We start from the raw sequence: 22470 nt of genomic DNA, 5'->3' as shown, positions 1-22470 counted from the left end.
CTGGTTATGGCTTTATATAACTAGACTTACAGTTACAGGTAACTTTGTTAATGACGCACATTGGTCCAGGTGTGAAGCAGTTAACCTGTGTGAGTGTTTTTTGCTGAGATTGCGTCACAACGTCGATATTTTTAGATTTAAAAACACCACTGAGTGTCAGTGTCAGTTGATAGAGATATAAGCATGAGTTCTGCTGGCCACTGATATATGTTGAGCCAAAGTGTTTCAAGTTAGTGATGCTCTGCTCCTCACGTTGTCCTGCTTGTGTGTTGAACTTTGCTTGACCACCAGTGAGAATTCATTACCCTGATAACACAGCATGTGTCCATTGCCTGCCTCTTTTTTATGTGTGTACCCCCTCTGAGTGACTGGGGGGGGGTGTGATATTGGTGTGTGTGTGTGTGTATTTATGTATAAACCCACTCTCCAGGAAGCACATAGGAAACCTGTGCGCCCCTCTCTATCCCCAGAATTGTCCAGCTCGGAACAGGTCCTCCAGCTTGGACATATCCCAGTGCATTTACATTGCTTTAGTTTAGGGTTCAGCAAGTCCTTGCATGTTCCCCAGACCATGCTTCCTGTGGTCTGTGAATGGATTAGTTTGCCTGCAGGTGTTTATCTGCTGCCTGCTAAACTCAAAACACATACATGACCCCTCTTAAACCTGATTTTAAATTGGGAGACGTCTGCAGAGATTATTTTTGCCAGCGCTTGTAGCTCCTGTTTGAGGCAACATTTGCAGGCTAGTTTTCCTGGCCCTTTGCTGTTTGGTCTTGAAGAGAGTTTGAGCCTGATCTAAAGAGGCTCCATCAGTTCATATTTGCAAGTAGGCTCCTCTCTGAGCTGGGTGGAAGCACATTGTTTTAATGGAGGATTATAAGTGACACAGAATCTAGTTTATTACGAGTTTATCATAGTTTTCTTTTGACTCCAGCTCTCTGTATCTAACCAGACTCCATGTCAATTAATTTGGGAAGCTATTTTAATAAAGGCAACTCTGAGAATCAGTGATAAAAAAGTTATTACAGCAGTGTTGTAATGAGAGCAATATTTTATAAATAAAGTGCTCAGGATATGATTAAGCTGCAGTTTAAAGATGACACCCAACGGCAACATTTACGTCAAATGATTTACTGTGTGATTCATCCCACGTCTACAGGGTGGAGTGAAGATGTTGGGATGAAATGATCAAATCCCTCCATGCTGCATGTTGTAGGCTACACAAGATCTTGCGTGCTAGGTTACCAGATAACCCTCTTTTGCCTGCAAACGCCTAATTACTCTTAATTGTGCTTTTCATATTAATGTGTGTCAGGGGCAGCCTTAAACAACAGAAACCTCCCTCATCTGAATGACAATTAGTGTAAATGGAGCAGTTCAAGGCACTGGGAGCTTGGAAGAGGAGGGGGTTGCTTTTATGATGCGGCTGTGACTTGTCTCTGAAGGACACAGCTGCAGATTCATTCGCCATATTGGATTATGCACAATCAGATATTGACCCATTGGTAAAGGATCACAAGTGCTGTCCTGTGTGAGCCAACATGGTGTTTGGAAGAAGTATTTTTTTTCTGGTGGTGCATCAGACACAAATCATTTGTGTGTAGTATTGTAGCTGTTTTCCAGTTCCCTCTGTGGTAATGTTTGAATGCAGGTATATTTTTTGCAGTGTTTTTTTTCTTCACTTTTGGTCCATCTCATAGTGAGCTTTTTATTATCTATCAACAACACCAGCTGTACAAAAGCTGTACTAAGTAGCCAGCAGGGCCATATATAGAAGCTTAGGTGATGCTTTTACTGTCTGTGATTGATCACCATGGCTATTTATACAATGGAATCCAACAATGTAATACCAGATATGCTTTTAGACAAACAGTACACACTTTAAATGTTTATGTAAAAATGAAAAATAAGAAGTGGTCTCTTTTTGGTAATCTATTTATCCAAATCCATGTGTTGTGAAACACTCTTTTTTTGCTTTCTCTTTCTCTGACTCTTATCCACTGCCTCGCACACACTTCAGCAGACGTTTACGTACCAGGAGCCTGGCATGTATCCCTCAGCCCTGTGTTTGGACAGCTCTCCTGTGACACCCCATCAATGTCTGTGTTTGACTACCATCACAGCTCCTCTGCCAGACTGGGCTCTGTAGCACTACCGAGTCCCATGTTAGAGCACTCTGCTGGGTTTTAAGTTACACTAGGCCCAGTGTGGAGGGGGAGCTGTAATTCTTGTGGCAGCAAGTGGCCCTCTGGTTTTTTTGGTCCAGGAGCACATGGCTGGCAGTTTACCATATTCCTTGTACAGGCCGCTCCAGAGACTGTCTCACAACACCAAATAGAGAAAAGCATTAGTCTCACTGATCCACTCAGTAAAACTCAGAAAAAAACTTTAAGCACAGCAGCACACAAAATGCCTCACATTTCTGTGTCATCATTCTCTTTCTGCCCATTATGGATAGAAGAAGTCCATCATGCATTAGTGTTGCGAAACGGTGTGCATAGTCTTACATGATAATCTTGTGACTTTAAAGTATTAAGTTGAAAGCGATAATGTTATTGGTTGTAGAATTAGAACATAACCCTTCAGTACAACTGTAGTTCACTGGCAAAATTGCTTTGAACAAAACCAAAAGGTTTTATTTCACACATGTATAATTAGGATAGTTATGTGAATACAAATTGAATTCGAAGAAATGTTAAAAAATGTTTGGAAATGTTCCCACATAAAAAAACAGCCAGGAGCAATATCTTATATTTTAGATAAGTGTTTATATTACTGCTAGTAGAAATACATTTGACTAAGTGTGCAGAATTCACAGTTCCCTCATACGTTTGGAGATTTTACTCTGAAGTTATACATAATTTACTAACCAGCTGACTAATTTAGTTTGTTTTAAAACTCTAGTAGAACATTTGTAACTGTCAAGTTCATTGAGCTTAAATGTCTGAAGTCAAAGAAATCAGCTTGACACATACTAGCCTACATGTTATTTATTTTACATTTAAGAAAAGACAAGGGCCTGCAGCAGGGAACATTTCTCACGACTTTGCTTTAGGTGCTTTAGGCTTTCCACTGTGCTACTTTTCCGCTTGCTAAAACCACCCCTTGAGTAAGATTGAGCACCATGTATTTATGCTCTGCAGTTGCCATCCTCTCTGTTTCTTGATTTCACTCCAGAGCCGGCCTTCCACTTCAGCACTGTGACGTTCATGCAGCTCTGTGAGAGCCTCATTGCCGGGAATGAAAGCTTCTGTGGACGGCAGTACTATACTATACTACTAACTATAAACTCCACAAGAGCGGCTTAGACCAGGAAACCACGTTAGCCTGCTGACAGTCCTTCCCTTCTGCTTTTCATTGACCCAGTCCCGCTATTACTGGGACTTTGATTTACTAAGTGAGGCCCCAACAGCGAGTCAATGCACGCTCCATCCAAGGTCAATAGCAATCGATGTTAGCATACTCGATAGAGTTTCAGATAACACAGGAATGAAAATATTTCACAGTGAGTGAAATCAACATTTCTTTAGTAGTGTCCTCTCTAGTGGTTCTGTTTTTTTAATTTATCAAGTAGCTGAGTTCAATATATGTGGTGAAATGGGGTGGGAACAGATGTGGAATGAACTTTATGCCACCAGCCTCAATCTCTTTCCATAAAGGGAACAAAGACTTTAAATCATTCACACAAAGAGAAGAATTACATCAGCCAAACTTGGATCACACTTCCAAACTCTCCTCCGCTTTTCTCTTTCATTGTCAAAACTGTAAGCATATTTCTGCAGGTCCAGACAACCTGCCGTTGATATTGTACCCTTGCTAATTATAGAGCACATTTCAAAGACTTGCTCATTTATTCCTGCACCTCCCCCCTCTTCCCAGACAGACACTGAGAGTGCCGAGACAGCCCTGATGCTATGCCCTGTTGTTTTAATTCAACTGTCATGTCATCCATTCTATATGCACTCTTTGTGTCTTATATTCAGCACTCTAACTTTGAATTTTTGGGACCAGAGTATGAAAAAAAGTACCAAACTATGAACAAACCAATGGCTTTGTTCAGTATTCTACATTGTAACTTGATAATATGGTATAAACACGTTATTGTCAGCAAATTATGTTTACACCAGAGTGTTTGACATTGAAATGAGAAATGCAGTCTTTGTACCAAGTTGAACTGAAGGTTTCCCCTTCACTCCATTAAGTGTGTGTGCGTCTCGGCACCTCGGCCCCTGGTGGATTGCTCGGCCTGTGATTGAAGTGGTTTCTGCTGAGCCGTTCTGTCAAGTCAAGCATTCCAAGAAGCCAGTGACCAGGAAACCACAATGCTCGCTTGCACTTCTGGGACCTTGCACCCGACACATGCTCCCTAAATTGGCCTGGATGGCTGATGTGATTAGGGGAGATGGGAAGAAACTGGAGTTACGGGTTGAAGCTGTTTGCTTATGAAAGGAGACGTTTTGTTAAAATTAAGGTTTTTCATTGCTTTTCTTGAGGGAAATGTGTGAGTGATTACACCTTACATTCCTGCGGTGGGACCCTCCACGAGAGCAAGTGCTTCTGAGTGTGGCCGTCTATACACTTACCTAAATTCCCTCTGCTGGTCTTCTGTATATTTTCAGGCATGTAGGCATTTGTATTAAGTGTGTTCTGCTGGAATGTGTACATGCAAGATTCCTGTTTTTGTAACGTCAGGTTCCTCCAGAGGAAGTTAAGCTCTAGTTTGTTGTTGGTTAGAGTGGATTGTTTTTTCTACTCAATAGGGGGCCATGATAAGTTATCTCCTTGCCCTGAGGTGTGTATGTGTCTCTCTCTCTCACACACACACACACACACACACACACACACACACACACACACACACACACACACACACACTTATTAAATAACACTCCCCAGCAGTCATTACTCTTTATAGAGTTCTGAGTATGGGGCTTAGGCATCAGCAGTACAAGTCAAGCCTGTCCTGAAGAGGAGATGGGGGGCAAAGTCATTTACCCCCTGACCTCAAAAGCCTGCTGACCTCGAACCCCCCCCCCCCCACCTCCCTTACACACCCCTTCAGATCACAAAAGAGCAAACACAGCCGCCTCCATCTTGTTTATCACTCGGCCTCTAAAGACTTGACTGGCCAATTAGAGTGGATTTTACGTTTGACATGATACTGAATAGCCACAGGTCAGCGGGCTGACAAAAAACAGTCCAGAGCTAGGCATGATTAACCTGTCAAAGTCAACGCAATAACTTAAACAAAGTCTTCAGCCCAGGCTGTCACTCATGGCTGGAGAAGAACTGAGCCATGACCAGCTCCATGAAACGTTTGGGATGCTCTTTATTCTTTGCTTCCTCCAATGGTTTTGAACCACACATTAAGCTGCAGCAACATTTGACTTTTCAGCATTGAACAACACATAAACTACTTTGAGTCAGGTCAGTTGGGTCAGTAATAATGACCTGTGGTACCAAAAGCAATTAAAAGTACCGCCTCTAATTTCAGAATAAAGATCTGTCTGACCTCAGCTCTATTTATTCAGGAGAGATATTTCCTCTTCTTGGCTCTACGACATCTGCTCAGCCTTCTGTCTGAGCCCAGCTGTTATTATATATATAGCTGTTATTCTTAATACTGTAGCTGAGACTTCAAGATTTTGCCGAAAGATCAAATAAATACACATCAGTTAGTTAAACTAAGTTTACTGTAGCATGCCGTTTACAACACCTCACCACATTCTTTTCCATGGCAACCTGGAGAAATATTGACAGCTCACAGGGCTATAAAACTTTTGTCGGCTGCTCTTTGTCTTGCCGCCACTATAGCCGGAAGCATTTCAGGCTACCTGTGTGGATTTCCTCTCCCAACTCAGAATGTCTTTAAATGATATGATCTTCTGCTCCTCTGCAGTCCCTCCCCCCAGGCCACCCCCATCACAAAGACAGACTTAAATATTACGCAATGGAATTATTCTTACAGAAATGTTAAGACACATCTCGGGATCTTTGCAGGAGGAGAAGATAAAAGTAAAAGTAAAATATATGAGTCTCCACTCCTTACTCACTTATCTGGTGAGAGAGATTAGTAGGAAGTGAGAGATAAAGGACCAGAGACGCTGAGAATGAATCACAGCTGTATAAAAATGACCTTATATTAAGTAAATCCTCCCATGCTCTTCTGCCAATAGGAAGTTTTATGTCGCAGTGAATTGTTAACCTGATGCATGTATGCTAATCTACATTTTACAATGGACACTTTCAAAACTATTCTCATCTAGCGTTAAAACAAACCTAACATGTAAAAGTGGTGGGTGGTGGGGAAAATGTGACTTGGTATTTTAACAGGAAGGAAACGTGAAGTTGTAGTCTTTGCCATGCAGGTGTTTAGACTGGGATTTGACTGGAATGTGAACTCCCCTTCCCTCGCCGCTGTATACGAGCCAGTGGATCAGCCAGGTTGAGTCTTTAATGTTGAAAGAGCCTTTTCATCAATCATCCTACCATCAACAAGTGATGCAAAAAAGAAAGCACCTGTGGATATGAGGGTGTGTGTAAACGGTGGGCTCATCGGTTTAGGCTAAGACTATTCTCTTCACAAGGAACATTTCTGGTGTCAGGTTTTCTTTTCAGTTCGGTGGGACAGTTGGAGTAATCTCATCCAAGCACAGAGAGATAACAGAATATTTAAAGCAAACCAACCGCTACTACTACGAGTTTAGAGTTTAGAGTTTAGATACTGTTATTTTAAGGAAGAGTTTGACATTTTTGGAAATACCCTTATGAGCGTTCTTGTTTAGAGTTAGATAAGAAGAAGAATAGTTTTGTTCCTTTACAGTATGAAGCTTCAGCTGGGGAACAGTTACTTTAGCTTAGCATAAAGACTGGAAACAAAGGGGAAACAGCTAGCCTGGCTCTGTCCAAAGGAAGTCACTGGTGAGATTAATAGGTGCTGGTTGGTGGATTTTTTTAACGTTCGGACAGAATCAGACTTGCTGCTTCCCCTATTTCCAGTCTTTATGCTAAGCTAGGCCGCTAGCTTCCCGTAGCTTCATATCTAATGGACATCTCACTCTTTGCAAGACAACAAATATTTATAAGAGTGTTATTAGAGTAACTATTATTTTAAAGATTTGATTTTGATGTCATCTCTCTTGTTGCCTTTTGACTGGAATAGTAATTACATTCAACAAGAACAGACTCTACTATCGATGAAGCTTCAGTCAGAAAGTATCTTCATATTTTCTGTCTTGTTTGTGGCTGTCTGATGTAATGAGCAATCCTCAGGCCAAACTCCCTCGTCATGGTCTTATCTGCTTCCTGCTGTCTTTGTACCGTCCTGTGGGCCCTCACTTGTCACACTGACTTACGAATTTAGTGCAAGTGGTGGAGGGCACCCTGTAGCACGCTGATGGAGTGTTTGTGAACGAGCGTCACTGACCTGGACTCAGAGGTTTTCGGTGCTCTGCTTCCCATCACTTCAACATCTTTCCACCAATGAACAGTTTCGATGCTTGCATGCGAACTTTTAAAGGGAAAATGCCCAATCCCACCTGGTATAAATAATTTATTAGCAGATAGGGAATTCTACTTAGTCCACTCCGTCATTTTTTTCATATCAAACATAGTATGTGCATCAGTTTAATGCTCTATTCTGGATAACACTAGTTGTGGCACTGAGAATGAGCAGAGGTATCCTGGACCGGTCAACGTGAGAGGACGACTCTCTCCCAATCGGCTCATTGTGCTATGAAGCACGCGCAAGTTCACCCTCCTGCACCGGCTTTTGTTCCTCCCTCCTTTATACCCTCCTCCTCTGGGATATTTCCTCGCCACCCGGATTCATCTTTTATTCTTGCCAGTCATTTCTGTGCCTGCTCGCTCCCTCAGGCATTTTGTATACTTTGTTCTTCTCTTCTGACTGCTTTCTCTGAGCTTCTGGGTCTCTCCCTCTCTCCCGCTCTCACTCATCTCTGTATCCCAGTTTCTTATTTTGAGATTCAGCCAATCCCGCTCCTAGCAGCCCCACTGGGGAGAGACCAGCCTGCTATAGCAGCAAAAAAAGGGCTTATGCCATAAAAATGGATGACCTGCTCTCCATTATGTTCTGCTTATTAGTTAGCGATTCTCTGAATTAAACATTTACTGACCACCAATCAACATAGAATTGATGCCTGATACTAAATTTGCATGGGTTAATATTTGAGTTTCTGAGTACTTATGTATAATTTACTGCACAGTAGGTTTTTGTAAATGAGAGGACTGAGCTCACTGTACTCTGGGTTTGCAGAACTTCCCTGCAGTCAAATGAGTAATCAAATGTCCCTTGGCTCAATCTGAAAGTGAAACCGGGGCCATTTGATTTACAAGTAAATCCTTTTGGTTTCTATTATGCCCAGTGTTACTGATCTCATGACACATCCAATTTCCACACAGCTCTTACCAATAGACATTTAATTATGAGAAAACAGGAAATCCTATCCCACACATTTCCAAGGACTGGATTCTCACCCTGAATAAAGATCCAGTTACCAATCTAAAAGTTGCACTCTCAAAGCTCACTGGGGAGTTCTGACTTGGGAGGGAACTTCCACTGACATCTGAGTACTGAAAACTTGTATTGAATGAGACGTTGTATTGTTACTTTTCCACAGTGAAGGTACAGAATTAAATCTTCTGACTCCACCTGTCTCTCCAAAACAGTCTGGAGCTTTCTTGCTGTGAAACAGTTGTGTCATTCTACCTTAACAACCATGATTACTGTACACATGAGAAGCAGAGAAAAAGTACAGTTCATCATGTGGAGAGATAACATCTGTGTGTCTTAGTGATGCTGAGTAGTCTCTAGTGTTAGTGTGATCAGTACGTTTGTACTCAACACTGAACTGGTTGGGAGTTGGAGACTGGAAGAAAGAAATGAAATACTATTTGGGACAAACCCAGTTTTATATCCTCATCATAGCTGCTGTTGGGCTTTTGTGATGATTTGCCCAGTCTGTCTTGGCAACCTCTCTACATCAGGCAGCGAGCCACTACAGAGCAATTTACTGTTAGAGTTTGTGCTTCATTTTTAGTCATACAATGTTAGATGAATCAAATTAGCTTTTACTTCTGGTTTTCCGCTCTTGCTAAAAGAGCAGCAGTAATATCAAGCAAATTACTGGCTTGCTTTTAAAAATGTTTTGTACTGAAGGGATTGCACTTCAGTGCAAAGTGATAAATAGAATCTGAAAACAGTATGCGACGGGAAGAAAAATTGCCCAGAAAGCTTTTCCTCCTCAGTTATTTCGGTAAAGTTATGAATGCTGTGGGCGACGAATTCAAAGTCTAAAAAAGAACTAAGGTGACTTCAAACAGGAAACAGTATTGAAATAATCCTTTGATGCCACCGCGCAAGGTGTGTAACAATGATGCCATAGGTCATTACAGCCGGCAAAGCTCTGAGTTGTTTTCATATGAAACATGACCTTGTGGAAAGCCGGTTTGCTAAATTCGCTTTAGCAGTCTAGTTTACCTACGTATGTGTCATTAGTTGTACACACATTAATACCATTTTAATTTGGTTTAAACAAGGCATACGTTTTAGTGACTACACTTGTGGTTTTGACTTGTTTTCACTGACAGTCCCGGGAGAAATAGTTCCTGGAAATAGCTTTTGTGACGAGTCATTTATGGGAAATGCGAGGGCTGTTGGCCGCTGTTGCATCACAGAACTAATGGACGGTCAGCCTGTTGTGGATTGTTCACATCAGTTTATCTGAAGAGCGTATTCCCTCCCTCAGGCTTAGTCTGAAATGGTAGCTGGACATGGCGCATGGGGGGAAAGTACCTGAAGGTGCTGCTGTGTTGTTGCCAGCTGATAAGCCCCATCTGTTGGCCGCCAGCCCGGGAGCCCATAGCCCTATGGAAAGTGTCTTTCATTAGAAGCACGGACTTTCATTTAGACTCTCTCCCGGGAATACTGCTAAACTGTAACCAGACATCAGGATTTGTTTGTGTGTAACTTTTTCCTTGTGTGGGAGGCTGAGATATTTTGTGAAATGTTTTTCATGTCCAACTTTGTGTTTTACAAGACTCATTTTATACACTTATCTTATAATAAAAATAATGTGGCAAATCCTGCGTACCGACTAAAAATACTGATGGGGTTTAATGAAACCCAACGTGAATCTGAGGAGCTCAGCAGTTAAAGTTTAAGCCTGATTGTCACTGGTGTTTGTAGTTTGTATTTCTACTTCACAGAACATATGATCAAATAGTCCAACAACCAATTAGTCCACGGACATGATGTGTATCAGTCTCTCTGTCTGCATAATGAAGATATGCACATTATGTAACTGGAGGGGTGGATTGGGACTATTTGATATTTTGGCTCCGGTATGAGCTTCAAAACCGTTTCTGAACTTTGGAACAGGCAAATCATGCACATCCATCTGTGTTTGACAAGTTTGTTCTGCTATTTATACACTACAAATTTGACTATATAGTCTTTCAACTGAGTCAGGGATGCATTTGCATTCAAAGTTTGTGACATACGGTATGTGGTCAAATGTATCTCTGACTACCTCATGTGACTTGACCAGTAGCATCCCAGTGTGTCCACAGTACACTCACACTTGTGTTTAGAGCTGTCCACTTGTAATTCAAATACCCAAGGTTGGTTTTAGGTCTAAGCATGAACAGGACCAGCTAAATCAAAAGTCCATCCCACTCCCCAGAGTCTCCACCAGCCAGTAAATGGGAACAAAGTGGAGGTGAGTCAGACGATCCATCTAGAAACTAACTGAGATCCAGACATAAAGGCACTCGTGTAAATAAAATGGAAAGCAGGGCTTGAATGGCTGCCATGCTGAAACAGACCGGCGTTGGAGCGAAGGCCTACCCTAGCAGATCTCTTTGTGCAGGCGAGCTGCATGCCAGCTGGCTGGCTGCTGGGAAGGTTTGTGTGACTCATTACCTCTCCATTGAGGGACACAAAGCCAGACCACGCTCGCCCGTCAGAGTCTCCTAGCCTCCCGTCTTCACCTTAACGTTAGATCAAGTTCACAGCCTCCATGCTGGGATAGCGCTCGGCAGCTTCATCCAGCAGCCAATCAGTGACAGAGATCTCGGTCACGGGACGTGTTTGAATGAGGCTCTCAGTAGGAAGTCTCTCCATTCACTTAAAGTTTGGACAGTTACCTCGGCAGCACTTTGTCTAAAGGAAGAAATGTCCCGGTTGAACCCATTTGGCAGGACACATTGATGCCCATTGATTTGAATTCTTTCACTGCGTGTGTCCTTAAAGTCTCATTCCCTGTTTTATTGCCCCTCTGTTTGTTCACTCTGACATTAAATGCCACGGTGGCACCAGCTTGTGACAAAAACGCCTCATTTATCACCTTGAGGATGTCTGTTCATTCCTGTCATAAAGGCGTCGTTTTTTTGGTTTACCCAATGAACCTTCTTGTTAGTCTGGACAGGGTGTACTCTGAGGCGGGGAGAGCTGTGCTAAGCAGTGTTTTATTTTTTTGAATGTGTTTTTAGAGGTGCAGTGCTGCAGGGAGTGCATAGAGGTGGATCAAAGACTGCTTCATTCTGACGGATGACAATAACACGATGTAATCTAAAGCATATGCAGCATGCTTTAGGAGATCCAGGTTGTAGAGCTGTGATGTAGGTGTAGATACGGTGTGAAAAATAGCTGCTGTGTTATCCTGGACTTGAAAACATAATAAACTGCATACCAAGGGAGATTATAATGACTTATCAAAAGTAGCAAACGTTACTCCGCTTTTCTTTGCTCAGTGTGTTTGTGTGTGTGTGTGTGTGTGTGTGTGTGTGTGTGTTTGGATTTTTCATCTTAGTAAACCAGCTCATATCAGGTTAACCCTCTATCTAAATGTGGGAACCTGTGTGAGACATTGCCAGGACCATCTGTGACTCTGCAGATGGCCCTGCTTGTTAAAGTGGGCCATGGAAGGACCCTGTCGACTACCCAGGACGGGACAATGGAGATTACGGATGTCTGATCTCTTGGTTTAAACACAGTCTGCAGGACTGCAGGACACGGGGAGGGGCACACTGCCCTGATCTTTGCATCGCACCACTGTTGTTTCATCCACATCAAGGAATGCTAAGACGCAGAGGCTTTGCCAGGCCTGGACCAAGTCATTTAGCCCGTCATTGAGAGTGACTGAGATGTATTTACAGAACACAAGTTATTAGGTTATTAGATGACATCCTCAAATGTCTTGTTTTGTCCACAACTCAAAGATATTCAGTTTACTGTCACTGAGGAGTTAAAAACTATAAAATATTCACATTTAACAAGCTGGAATTTGACAATTTATACTTTTGTTAATATAAAAATGACTCAAATCGAATAATTGATTCTCAAAATAGTTGGCGATAAGTTAAATAGTTGACAATTAATCGATTAATCTTTGCAGCTCTACAAGTTATCTCATGCTTATGAGGCTGGAGAGTCTCAGTTTTATGTAGGCCATTTGTCCTTCAATGGCACTCGTGCTGTCTTTTGTTGTGCCTTTTTATGGTGGCTTTTTGTTGTAAGTCAGGCTTAAGAAGAGGGTATTCGAAAAAGTGGAAATCATTTACAGAGGTCCAGAAATTTTGGTTCTTTTAATTTTTTCCATTTGGTTAAGCACTCCAGTTGTCCATATGAAGCACACATTCCCACGCCCTATTTGGTATTCCTTGTTTCTTGATTGTTGTTGACGTTGGTGCTCTGCCAAAGAAAGATCTGTATGCTCAACCTGTAGGGCTGAAACGTGGTATTCAGGCAGCTGGGAGAGTCTGCAGAAGATACAGTACTCTATCGGCAGGGGAAGGAAGGAATTAACTTCTTGTTAACATTAATGATGTGGTTTTAGCGGCCCATTCACACCTAGAACAACATATTCTGCCTTGCTCTGTGGGCTGTGCAATGAACAAGTGCATCATGAAAGAAGATATTGGGGGTGTCTTACTTTGTAAGTGGTTCAGGGATTTAAACCAAATATATGTTTATGACATACGGTATGTGCATGTGTAGGCTGTGTTCTTACTCCCCGGGGGGTCTACAAGTTAAAGGAGCACTGATCCTGATCTTATTAAGGAAGTGTCGGCCAGCTAGTGAGAGTATAAAGTCACAGGAAGAGTGCACAGCTGATGTGTTGGCCGTCGTCTTTGGTTTATCAAGACGGGAAGGAAACGTAAGACTGTGAGATGAATGTCTTCATCAATGTGATCATGAAGGAGATACTGTTTTGTAAATGTGTGTTTTAGCATTACGTTGAATACTGAGTTGTTGCACAATAATCACTTGACTGGTTCCTCTTCCCACAGCTTTTGTTTGCATGACCTCTGCCACGAGAATACTTAAGAAATCTGAGAAGTTGGGAATGATCTAAGGCTAAGGTATCCAGGAGTGATTTACCTCTTTCTTTCTCATCCGTGAAACACCTTTTAATTTATGACCTGGTGTAAGGGAGTGGAACAGTCTCAGAAAATGTCTCAAGGTGACTTTTGAAGCTAAATGATAGAGACTGCATCATAATTACAAAGCTCAAATGTAAGCCATATATTCAGACATATATCTTAAGTTATTATTGTAGCATTCCACTGTAATATTGTATGGACGTGAATCACTGATTCATTCCATTGTCATTCCAGATTTATGTTTTTGTCTGTAGAACAAGATATTCATAATAACAGTCAATGAACTTAAGGTTTAACCGTAATATATGGTCGGATAAAATGTCTTCAAGATGTTTTGAGCTAGCCTAAACCCTCAACCATAGCTTTCCATGCCTTTTGATCATATCATATTGCACCACACGCAAATCCAAATCTGATTTCATGCTGAACAGTTGTGACAATCAAAGACTGCTCTAACATAATTCAGATCCATTAACATTTCAGAGTTTCATCCATTCATTCCACTCAGACCATCTCAGTGCTTCTATTATGTTAAACGCTTAAGGCATCACACTCCTCTCCACAGACAACAATGTATGTCTAATAGCAGTACACAGGGATACATGGCTGTCCGATGAAGTCATGTGCCGAGCTTCTTCTTTGAAAGGCACTGGGCAGCTGCTTCCCCATTCTCCATCTGTGAAATGTATACGTTCAACACGGGCCTTTGTTGCTCAGCGGCGATGGCACTGACCCAAGGTCAGCGGTTTGAATCCCACTGTGGCTACCCATTGTGAAAATAAACACACTTATTTGATTTTTGTCCCAGTTTAATTTGGACCAGGTGTCATCCCAACAGCTTTATAAAAGAAACTGTGATGTCAAAAGTCATACAAGGGGAAATGGAGGTTGCTATGCAAAAGAAGATAAGAAGTGGCATCACAAAAACCATCTGTTAGTGGTGTGCGATACTGCAAAATTAAATCGGTAAATACAGGGCCAGTATCGCCGATACCGATACGATACCGATACTTTTTAATAATTAAGGTGGATTCATCATCAAATTGCTAAATTGAATGAATTTTCACGACCTTTAAGTGTTTTTGTGATTTTCCTTTGGATTATTAATAAGTTAAAACCCAGGACAGAATTTCCATATGCTTACAAATGTGTTGTGTGAACACTGTATCTTACAGCCTTTTTACAAATTATACAGCTTGCCGTTGTTTCATTTTTGGCCTGAAAATATAGCCACACGACACTTCTCTTCCTCTCTGCCATTCTTCTGCTCCGTCTCTGTCCTGCTTGTGTGTGTAGTGCTGGCCGCCGCCGGGCCTGGCTGCTTGCTTGCTTGTTTGCCTGGCGCCGCTGAGTCACGTGACGGTACAACATCAAATCACAAGAGGGGGGAAGAGGAGCAGAGTGTGCCTGCTCCGCGCTGTGACAGGAGCGGCACTTTAAAGCAGTGGCACTTACACAGACACAGACAGCCAGGTCGCCTCTTTGATGAAACCGCAGCGGTGCATACTGGGAAGAAACTAAAACTAAAGTATCGATCTCTTTACACTGGTATTGATCAATATCAATACCAACGTTGGTATCGGTATTATCGATATTTGGATCGATCCGCCCACCACTACCATCTGTCTGTTTTGAGTGTGGGTAGAGGGAGTGCAAGGCGGTCTGTGTTTTCATACTGCCTAGATGGCTCCCACACATCAGCCTCTCAGTTGTGTGAAGCAGATTATGGTTATTTGCTTTGTAAAAGTTACTTTTGACTCCCGCAGAAACTTTTTGCCTAAGCACCCCAAAGCCGGTTGAGCATGTTTCGAAAACCATTTGTAACACTCTAGTTTACAGTTGAAACAACACTTAGGTCACGAGTCATGACTGCAAAATAAAAATAGATATGGTCTACCAATTTGTTGGTTATGAAGAAGACCACAAAAAACCACCAGGTCAAATGATTTGTAAAGATTGTAAAGGCAAAGAAAGTTGATCTCTACTCATCAGTTTGTCTTCGCAAATGTTTATGATGTGCTTTCAAGTGCAGTATTTCCTTCTACTTTTACACATGGGTTTGAAAGCAGAGGTCGACCGGAGGAGTCTTGGCTTGGTATGGCTGTTACCATGGCAGCAGTAAACTCAAACTTGGATGCTTTGATTACATGGATCCATTGATTATCCTGGCTCACACAAAATCGCCCAAGCCCTGTTTTATGGGGGCACTGAATATATATTGCTTTCTGGCTGACTGTGTGATGGTAATGGGTTTACAGCAGGTTTTATAGCCTCATTTGCTGCATCACAATGTGGAGAAATACACCCTGTTTTTAAGATTGCATAAAAAGTGGTCTGTTTGGCAGCTGCAGCATGATTCATGCAGTCAAAGTTAACTTTTGTTTTCGTTTATTGACTCACATTTGCCGACATCTGTTGATGGCCGCGTACGTGTAGAAAACTGAACAAGACTTACAGTAATTAATAATGTTGCATTACCTGTGGTGTTTTAGTGGATTTAATTGGCAAGTGGTGACAGTCAGTGTGGATGGTTGTTGGCTGGAGTTGTAATCGTGTTGCTTATGTTGACACGGAAGGATGTCTGTGGGAGGGGCGCTGATCACTGACACAAAGAACCTTTTCACCAGACCTTCAGAAGAGACTGAATCTTTTATGATAAGATGTCAAAGAGGAGGTCAGTGCTCCGTCATCGGAATTTCACGTAGAACTTAGGAAAATGTGCGGATGCTCCAATGTCTGTACAGTGTGAATCCTCAGTTTTTTTAAGGATTTTTTTTTAGGTAGTGGTAGAGCTACTGGGTAACAAATGAGTCACTGCAATGAATTTGCATATTCTCCTGATCTCCTGGATTATGATGTTGTATTTAATCTGTCTTTTGTGACGCCATGGGATTCATCCAAATAAGTAGCTTGAGGCCTGTTTTATGGGTTTGTGTCATCCTCGTCAGTGTTTTTCTTCTTATAATCTCAGTCAAGTTGTTGTCGCTCAAAGGTCTACGTTGCTCCTGTCGCACCACATGGCTTGTGTTGGTCACGCTCATCACTGCAAGACTAGAAAATCAGAATGGCTAGCTGAGGGAAAGAGAATAACCTTACAGTCCTGACATTCTCAAAGCCCTCAGGGTGAAGGAGTATAGGGGTGACGGAGGATACATTCCTCTGAGTGACCAGATGTGACCTGTCCATCTGGACTTTTACTCTCTGCCATGCCACAGAGCTGACAGAGGAAACTGGAGGTGTGATTTTTGTCATTTTGCTCATGTTTCTTGTCAGATATCACACCACAAATACAGTGTTTTCACACCAAAGAGAGCAAAAAGCCCAAACCACAATCCACTGAGACCTCATTTCCCTCCATAAACAAACTGTAGAGGGCCTCCAGAGGGACCTGTCTAGATCACGATTACTCATTGTGCATTAATGCACTTGAAGTTCAGCATGCAAACATACACACATAACATGCACCCACACGCGCACACACACACACACACACACACACACACACACACACATACACACTTACGTCAGATGAGGGCTAGTTGAAGTCCTTCTGTCAGGAGTTACGCAAGGTAAACCAGCGTAGCAAACCTTACTATGACCCTAGCCTAGTTGTTTGGTGTACGAAATGTCAGAAAATTGTGAAAAATGTGGATCAGTGTTTCCTAAAGCCCAAGATGACGTCCTCAAATGTCTTTTTGTTTTGTCCACAACTCAAAGATATTCAGCTTACTGTCATAGAAGAGTGAAAAAACTACAAAATATTCACATTTAAGAATCAATTATCGAAATAGTTGACAATTTATTTAATAGTTGACAACTAATTAATTAATCTCTGCAGCTCTAGAACCAATGCTACAATAACCAAATACTGTATCTTTTCTGTGCTCTCAGACATTATTTCCACATTGTTGTTGTTTCTGATCAGGTTGGATCCTGCTATGTGGCAGTTCGGTCACAACAGTGTGATTGCCTGCACCCAATGTGTTATGTAATGCTTTTTATCAAAAGCATACCATTAGGAAAAGAAAGGTTAATACAGTATTTCACCTTTCACCACCCTTTTTTTGGTTTGGAATAAACATTGAATGTGACCATTGGTGAAACAGATGAGAGCAGTAGCATACTGCATATTGGCTTGAGGCAGCGTCTTGCCAGCAACATCTGCAGCCTTACATTTAACCTCCGCCTCACAGCTGCCTGATGCTCCGTACATCACTTTCATCCATCCTGTTTGGATTTTGGGCTCAGGGCCAGAGGCATTTCAGCTTACAGGAGGTGTTGACCTGTGATTCAGTCGCAGTATCTCATCACTAGTGCTCACCACTTTTTGTTGTCTTTAAACGCTAGATTTATTCAAACCTGTGCTTATAGCTCAAAACCAGCTTGTATACTCGTGTGATAATAACAATTCTTTATTGTTAATAGGTTCTTAATAGGTTCATGTATATGATATTATTTTTCAATGTTATTATAGATATTTATATTAAATAGTATGCAGCATACATGTTCTTGTGTATACATTTAGAGGCACATGAAAGACAAAAAGGATTTGAACTCTCTCCTAATTTGTGTCTTCCTGTTTTACCCTCCTGGAGTGAGACACAGTGTGTCCATCACTAAACGGCTGCAACATTTTCACATACAATAGGCTGTTTCTATGCATTTTAATGAAACTAAAACATAAGGCTATTTACCTGACCTCAGACAGATCTCTTTAATCTGGGACACGGGTTGCCCCTAATCTCTTGGTTAAAGGGGATCCCGTGTTAGGTGACACACTTCTGTGCCTGTGAAGTTTGCTGTCACTGCTGGTGACCCTTATTGGGACAAAGACAAAGCATGTGGGAAAAGCCCTCTTTCTTCTCATTAATAGTCAATCACAAGCTCCTCCCAAACAGGCGCGGGTGCCATCTGGTGTGCTGCGGGCCGATGTAGCTGACCCAAGCCACCTTTTAATCACATGTTTTATTCAAATATCTGCCAACTTGTACTCAGACACAGGCCTGTTTGTACCTTGATTCATTTCAAATACTTATGGCTCATTTGAATACTTTATCCACCTTAAAAGTTGTGAATGTAATGAAAGCATGATCATCATACAGCTGAGTAGCTTTTAGCAGTCTTTTAAATAAGCAGACAAGCTTAAAGGACGTTACATGAGAAGATTGTTACCACGCTCACATCTGTACAGTTAATATGAAGCTACATCCCGTAGACGGAAAGCTTAGCTTAGCAGAAAAAAACTGGAAACAGAGGGAAATGTCTAGCCTGGCTCTGTCCAAATGTAACTAAATACGCCTACCAACCCCTATTGAGCTCAATTGCTAATACGTTATATCTCAGAACTTCCTGGAGTCTCTGCTGGTTGCTTGGCAACCTCACAGTGTGACTACCAAACTTGAGAAAGTTACTGTGTCCGGCCAGAACATAGTCCCACTCATAATCCCCAATAAAACCACAATGTGTTGTTTTAACACTTGGGGTTTTTGTACGAATTAAATAAATTAGATATAATGTGTTGATTTGTGATCTTAAGAGATGCTGGTGGAGGACTTTGTTACATTTAAACAGAGCCAGGCCAGCTGTTTCCCTCTGTTTCCAGTCTTTGTGCTAAGCTAAACTAAACGCTCTATTTTTAGCATTCAGACATGACAGTGGTATCTTCTCAACTCGGAGAAAGAAAGCGAATAAGTGTATTTGCCAACTATTTAACTATTCCTTTAATATAAAAGGAGATTATTCATCAAGTGTTTGAACATACTATTTGATTTTAAACCTGACTTACTGTAGGGATAACTTTAATTCTTAATAACTGGGATGCAGTCTGCAGTGATGTTATGATCTGTTAGCAGTAAGTGGGCTGCTGTTTAACGCCTTCAGCATATTTCTTCATATCTCCCAATCCTCTTGTTCATGATTAGAGGGTCTGTAGAGCTGCAGTGAAGCTTTGGACCCACAGACTGGATCGTTGGAATGAGTTTTCCATTGGGGCCCGCCAGGATGGGATAAACTTGCAGCTCGCAGTGATGTCACTCTGCCTCAGATACAACTGTGATGTGATTACCAGCCTAGAAATCACTGTCAGACTGTGAAGACCAAATTACCATGCGTGTTCCCTCAGCTTCTCTCTCTCTCTCTCTCTCTTTCTCTCTCTCTCTCTCTCTCTCTCTCTCTCTCTCTGCGTCTTCCTCGTCTCTCTGTGAGTGTTCCTGTTGAGCCAGGTTCACCCTGCTGTGATATCATGCCCAGTGGAGCCAGACTAATCACAGTCACTTCCCAGGATCATTCCCACACTGTGTAAGCCATTCATTCTCTAGACATGGGATTGTCTCTACTGCTTAGTCAGAAAAGTAGAAAAAATATATGGCATTTCTTGCTGAACGTCAAAGTTAAGTTAGGTTATTTTCCTTCAGTGCAGTCCATCTTTTCTTTTTCTGTTTTTCCTCTCACGAGGGCCAGCCTTGTGAAGTGACTGTGCCAATTAAAGTCCCTTATCATATTGTGCCTCTTCTTCAAAGGGAGCTTTTTCTGCATACAGGGAACCACAGGAACTATACAAGTGCCTTGTGTACAAGGTTTAGGTGGCTCTAAAAGCATTGTTGGCTTTCCTCTCCACTCGCATTCTTGCAGCTCTCTGGAGCAGCCTCTGACCACACAAGAAGGATAACCCAGAACAGTCGAGGAGAGACGGAGGAGGTTGCCAGTTATCAAATATTTACTGTTTGCACTGTAATTCTTGTGTTTGCGTGTTGGCAGTGTGTGAAGATCCGGGACATCAGGAAGCAGATTAATGAACGTCTGACAATGTTTTGGTTGTCGGAAGCCGAGGAATTAGAGTTTAATTTACAGTTACTGATTAGTGAAGTTAAGAGCTCATAGATATTGTTGAAGACGAAACCAACCACACAAACAAACAAACCAATGACTGCTTTCACAAGATAAAAGCTGGTTTAATGGGAGGGGTTGGTGGTCACGCATTACTGAGTGGCGGCTGCTGAGTCTGGGGTCTTTCACATGTGTAGAAAGGACATCTCCCCCCCCAATTCCCCATCCCCACCCCCACACACACATACTCACACTATATACACATTTCTCCCTCTACTACTTCTGAAAGAAGCCTAATGCTTGGGTTTGGTAGATCCTTTCTTAAATCTCCCTTTCCCCAGAGTCTGCAGTGTGCACTGTAGCTGTCACTGCTTTAAACCAAGACTGCAGTTACACATTGAATGGAAAAGTTGAAGTCACTTGGCCTCATTCTGCACACACAAAACCATGTTGAGGCACAAAGAATGGTGTTTTACGATACCATGATGCCTAATTTTCTTAATGAAGCACACAGTTTGAATATAAATCCTAAATTACCTAGAGAGTGTATCAACATTCACAGGAGTTTGAAGTATTTACAATATATTACATCTCTGCAGAATAAATGGAGGAGTTGGCTCAATTCTTGCAACTACATCAATTCTTTTCTGGAATAATTAAGAATTGTTTGGACTATAAAATGACAAAAATGGTAAAAATGTCCGTCACAGTTTACAAGTCAATCACATTTCCTGGATGGATTGAGATGTTCCTGTTGCAGCTGTATCAGTATATCTTGCATTTGACAAAAAAATTTGTGACAAAATATGTTTCAGTGAGTACAATTTGAATTGAAGGGCGTGGAACACATTGCAGAGAAACAAAAGTGTAACGTGATACATCCAAATGAGTTTAAACACTAAATATTTACAGGGGATAAACACACAATAGTAACTTTGCAGAAGTTAGCAATCATATCGAGCTGGAAGGTCAGTCAAAATTACAGCTGTCTGTTAAAAACACTCATTTTGAAAAGAAGGTGGGTGTAATTGTTCCCAGATTGCCTTAGCTGCTACTTTACAGAACCTGCCTTTAGTTTAGTCTGTAAGATTGCTCTCTCACACAAGTTGCAGGAGGATGCAATGAGGGAGGGGAGAGAAGGAAACTCCGGTCAGGTTCCTTGTGATATGTGGACCGGAGCAAGCAAATCCTCTGAGCTGTGTTGCCAGGCAAGTTGAGCTAAAGCTGCCTGCTTGTATTTCTACTGGCCCAGTATTTGTGCTGAGAGAGGCAGATAATGATTCTGTAACTACAGATAGACTGAAACATGAACACTGATACTAGTCTTTGCAGAATGGATTGCTTTGGAATGAGAGGAAAATGTGCTGATTTAAGATAGCTTTGTATGTTGCTCAATGTGTGTGTGTGTGTGTGTGTGTGTGTGTGTGTGTGTGTGTGTGTGTGTTTGTGTGTGTGTGTCCTTCAGTTCAATTCAATGCAAAAAAGCAACATTTTACCAAGTATGTTCATCTAATTCCTAGTCAAAATGTCCAATAACACTTATCACCTAACATGTGATGTTTTTAGACGATGCTTAAATATCTTAAGTGAGAGTTTTGAAAAGATCTTGTTTTGAGTCATATCTCAGATAAAAATATCTTTTTTTGACATCGCATAAGGTTTTTAAGCTGCTGTGATATTTGTAATAGATAGATTGTCTCGTTTAAAGAGCATATCTTATTTCAAGAAATCTTACCGGGTGAATTTGTACTTGTTCCATTGGCAGAATTGTTTTTAAACTTATTTTTGAAGTGGCCTTTTTCCAGTGAAGGGAGTCACTTTAGTAGTGAAAGTGCTCGTGTGACGTGCTACTGTAGAAGCTGTTTACTTAAGAAATGATGCCCCTAAATGGGTAAGGTGAATGAAAAGAGAAGACAATGAAATCATCGTGCTTGGTTGGCTTCAGTATTGAGGTCGGCTCTGTTCTCTCACACACACACACACACACACACACACACACACACACACACACACACACACACACACCACAGCAGAGGGACGAGGAGAACTAACACACACACACACACAGTAACAATGCAAAGCAACGCCATTGGCTAACAGACCAAGCACTTCTGGCCAATAGCATGCGGAGACGATACTGTATTTGTACCCCAGGGAGCGTGATTACTTATTCAGAGTGTTTTATCTGAACTTGTGTAAAGCAGGTGACATTGCAGCCTTTTTTTTTCAAGTCTACAACTG

At 41.7% G+C, this 22470-nt stretch overlaps 1 protein-coding gene across 5 annotated transcripts in view; it reads left to right on the top strand.

The window, feature by feature from the left end:
- nhsa (Nance-Horan syndrome a (congenital cataracts and dental anomalies)) overlaps positions 1–22470 on the top strand; it is a 60197-nt gene that overhangs the window by 1136 nt on the left and 36591 nt on the right. The window lies entirely within an intron of this gene.

The sequence above is a fragment of the Sander lucioperca genome, chromosome 11 (assembly GCF_008315115.2).
Source record: "Sander lucioperca isolate FBNREF2018 chromosome 11, SLUC_FBN_1.2, whole genome shotgun sequence".
Classification (NCBI taxonomy): Eukaryota; Metazoa; Chordata; class Actinopteri; order Perciformes; family Percidae; genus Sander; species Sander lucioperca.
This window is presented reverse-complemented; position numbering and strand designations above follow the sequence as displayed.